Source organism: Chinchilla lanigera, unplaced genomic scaffold, assembly GCF_000276665.1.
Source record: "Chinchilla lanigera isolate Chin_1 unplaced genomic scaffold, ChiLan1.0 scaffold00054, whole genome shotgun sequence".
NCBI lineage: Eukaryota > Metazoa > Chordata > Mammalia > Rodentia > Chinchillidae > Chinchilla > Chinchilla lanigera.
The window spans coordinates 4,705,695-4,710,430 of record NW_004955455.1 but is presented as its reverse complement, the minus strand read 5'-3'; positions in this window follow the sequence as shown (position 1 = coordinate 4,710,430).

Genomic DNA, 4,736 nt, shown 5'->3' with positions numbered 1-4,736 from the left:
TTGAACTACTGTCTTCTATTGCTTTACTGAAAGAAACAGTTAATGATTACTTGATTGATCAATAGTGCATATCTCTATTTGTTTTCCTGAGAAACCACCTTGAAGATATCAATATGTAATACAACAAGCATTGTTAATTTCCTACCACTTTGTTTGTAACTCTGTATTGTTTGTATTGTTCTTTCGCTATTTAGTAAATGTCTGTTTGTTTATGTGTTTTCCTTCTTTTATTTTTCAAAATTAAAAAAAAAAAAGAGGTGGTTCTACCTCAGTTCAGACCTGGCTCTGCGACTTGCTGGCTGAACTCAGCCCCATGGCTATTGTCTCATCAGGGTCTTCACCACCTCGGGCTTGGGGTATTAGAGATCGTGAGCCTCCTTGTGCCCAGTCCTATCCTCTCCCAACAAGACTCCACAGGGAAGCCATAAAATTTTTTTCTGAAATGAAAGTCAGATCCCATCCTCCCTGTGTAAGATCTTCACTGGCTCCCTATTTCCTCCTGGGTAAGATTAGTCTCTTTGGTGTCTTGACAGGCCCTCTGTGACCTGGCCAGATTACCTCTGTTCCAGTTTCACCTGATGACCTGAATTTACTAATTCAGCAAGCTCCTTCCTGACTCCCTGCCTTTGCTTATGTGTGGGTTTGGTTTAGGACTCCTTCCACAAGCTTGTTCTCTGTACACTCAAGACCATTGGAGCCCTCCTCTGGGAGACCTTCCTAGGCCCCACCCCCATGTGCGACCACCAGAGGTAAGGTCCTTTCTCCATACTGTGGAGCAACTGGGCCAGCGCTCATCACAGGGCAGAGCCATCATCTGCCTCGTATTTGTCTCCTATTCACTCTAGCAGCTGTCCCAGGCTGCACTTTGCAGAGCTCCATAAAACCTAGCAAAAAAAAAAAAAATAGATCTTGTTTACTGAACATCTACACAGATATGCTGCCCCACCTACTAGTGGTCCCCATTTTACAGGGAAGGAAAGTGAGTCTCAGAGACAGTCACTGGCTCACTAGACACTCCAAACAGGAAGTGTAACCTAGAACAGGAGGCCCAGCTCAGCTCTCAGCCATGACACCCCTCTCCTACTTCCAGTCATCCAGAAGCTGCCACCTTTTTGAAGGAGTGACAGGGAAAACAGCTCTAATATGGAGGGATCTAGGCTCCTTATAGACATCCTCAACCTAGTTGGACTAAGAAGAATTGAATTTATGCTAATCAGTAGGTTTGTATTGGAAAGATTGAGCTCAGACCAATTTGGAACAATCACCAGGCTCAAATTTGGACCAATAAACAGGTTTCAATATGGAGCACTGGCCTGGCCGGGTGTGGTGGCGCATGCCTGTAATCCCAGCGCTCAGGAAGCTGAGGCAGGAGGATCATTGCGAGTTCGAGGCTAGCCTGTGCTACAAAGTGAACTCAAGGCCAGCATGCATAGGGAGACTCTGTCTCAAAAAGCCAAAAAATAAAATAAAATTAAATAAATAAATATGGAGCACTCACAGATCTGCAGCTGTCCTCTGACACTTCTTATGTTGGTCTAGGACTTTTGGGGAGGGTCTCGTTGTTTCAGCCTGGCCTTGAGCTCCCTGCAGTCCCCTTGGCTCAGCCTCCCGCGTGCTGGGATTACAGTCAGCACCACCGTGCCTGGGGGAGAGCTCCTGCTTATTATGCACTGACCCACCACAGTTCAAATAAGCTTCGCTCCAATGCTCCTGTGAATCTTCTCTAAGTTATTTCTTAGGTAACGTGGGTTCAGAAAGTCCTAGAAGTCTACTTGGGATTCTTATCCCTGAGTAGTGTGGACAGAGCAATTGCTTTAATAAAAATCTATAAACTCTTGGGGCTGTTAGCCCTGCAGAGCTACAGAGACGAGCAACTGCAATTGGCAGGATTGACCAACAACATCTAGCATACGCTAGTGACAGCTGGCAGTAGGAGAAATCAGCCACTGGTGGTATTGACTGATGATGTCTGTCATTAACTGTGTCCATTAGTGGCATCAGTGCTCAGAACTGTAACACTAAGGGCTGAAAGTCATTAGTACTCAACTCCCAGAACTGGTAGCAGAGCTATCCTTTGCTGATTCTGACCACAAATCAAGCAAAAGAACCCTTAATTGACGGGCAATGGTATCACTCTGCAGATCAAGTCTTTAACATAGGCTCACCAAGGGCTGGGGATTTAGCTCAGCGGCACAGCGCCTGCCTGGCAAGCACAAGGTCGTGAGTTCGATTCCTGGTACTGGAGAAAAACAAAGAAAAAAAACATAAGCTCATCAAACCCATAGTACCTTTCTTGGCTTATTTACCCCTGCAGATCAGGTTATTCCAGGAGGTAAGTTTGTACCAAAGAGCAGAGTCTCACACCATGAATTAGCACCACAGAGACACCTAAGGAGTGGGTTAAGCAGGGCAGCCACAGAGTAGGGAAGAATGAACCAGAGAAAATGAACTTGCCTAGCTGTGTCCTAGTGTTGGAATTGATGGAAGACTGGGTGACTGGCCCAATGGTAACAGCAAAAGCCAACATTCTTGATGTCTCACCATGTGCCAGGTGGTGAGGGAGGCACCTTACTGGCTTCTCTACTGGTCACTTCAGTAATCCTATAAGAAGTCCCAATTTACCCAATTTATAGGACAGAAAAGTGAAACTCAAGACCAAATAGCACATTGGAGGTGAATCTAGGATTCACACTCAGGCCCATACATTTCACGCATGGTTTCATGTGGTGTTTCAGCACCATACATTTCTAAAATATTGGAGTATTATTTGCTTAGTATTGAGAACCGAATTACAACTACCTGAGCTGTTTTCTTGCCATCAGCCCCCAGACCCTCTCCTCAGTAGTCCTGGGATCCTCAAGGATGCCACTGAAAGTAGACACCAGTTGGATGTGGAGAACTTGTGACACTCCATGGCCTTGGGGTACCCCCAGGCATTGTGAGAAGGGTACAAGCTTCAGCCCTAAACAGAATATATGTTAGGACCTCTTCTGCTTTGTAGCAGCCTCACTAATATTTATGCCCACAGCAAACCATTCCTATGATAAGCTGCCAGAACATCGTATGAAAAAGGGAAGGGAAGAGTCTATGAACTTAATCAAGAGCTGTGTTCACAAGTCAGAGATCTCTGGAGGTTTCCTCCAGTAGAGTTTTTACTTTTTTTTGGTGGGAGGAGGCAGTTTTCCGGAACTGAACTCACGACCTCGTGCTTGCCAGGCAGGTGCTGTGCCACTGGGCTATATTCCCAGCCTGAGTTTTTACTTCTTGGGGACCATTCCTACTTCTTGGCACAGATATCACCAATAGTAGCATCATCATTGTCATCATTACCATACTTAATTTTATTTTCTGATTATAAATGGAGACAAAAATTAAATAGTAAAGAATCAAAAACAGATCTAACAAGGTTAGCAAGGTTGCAGGATACAAGACTAGCATACAAAACTCAATTATGTTGCTCTACACTAATATGAACAATGTGCAAATTAAATTAAGAAAACAACTTCATTTACAATAACATCAAGAAGAATTAAGCACCCAGGAGTAATTTTAACCATGTAGGTATAAGACTTGTGCATTAAAACTGTAAAATGTTGGAGCTGGGGATTTAGCTCAGCAGCAAAGTTCCTGCAAGGTTGTGAATTCGATTCCTGGTACCAGAAAAAACAAAAACAAAAACAAAAGAAAACTATAGTGTTATTTAAAAAAATGAAAGACTAAAATAAATGGAAAGATATCCCACGTTCAGGCGCTGGGTGTTTAGCTCAGTGGCACAGCGCCTGCCTGGCAAGCACAAGGTTGTGAGTTTGATTCCCAGTACCAGAAAACACCCCCACAAAAGAAAAGATATCCCATGTTCATGGGTTAGAAAGCTTAATATTGTTAGGATGTCCATACTACCCAAAGCAAGTTATATATTTAATGCAATGCCTATCAAAACTCCAATAAGGTTTTTGAGAAGAAAGAAGGTTTTTTTGGTTTTTTTTTTTCCAGTTTTCAGAAAAGGAACCAGGCATGGTGGCACACACCTGTAAAATCAGCACTTGGGAGACTGGGGCAAGAGGATCACCATGAGTTTGAGGCCTGCCTGGGCTGCATAGTGAGACCGGCCTGAAATATGCAGTGAGACCTTGTCTCAAGCCAACAAGCAAAAACAAAACAGATTTCTGACAAGGATTTCAAGATCATCCCTTAAGGTGCTGGTGATGACAAATATTGCAAGGAAAATTGGATATCCACATGCAAAACAATAAAGTTGGACCTTTACCTCACACTATGTATAAAAATTAACTCAGAAAGGATGAAAGGCCTAAATGTAAGAGCTACAAATATAACATTCTTAAAAGAAAACACAGCGGAAAAGTTTTGTGGCATTGGTTTTGGCAATAATTTCTTGGATATGACACCAAAAACACAGACAATAAGAGAAAAAATTAGACTCTAAGAAATGAATTGGACTTTGGGAAGATTTACCACTTTGATACATTAGAAGACATTATCAGTTCAGTGAAAAGGCAGACTATGGAACAGGAAAAAATATTTGAAAATTCTAAATCTAGTAATAGATTAATATCCAGAGATTATACAGAACTCCTACAACTCGACAACAAAAGACCTGATTCAAAAATGAGTAAATTACTTGAATATTTCTCCAAAGAAGATATACGAATGTCAATATGCACACAAAAAGTTGCTGAATATCACCAAACCATTAAGAAACGCAAATCAAGCCAGGC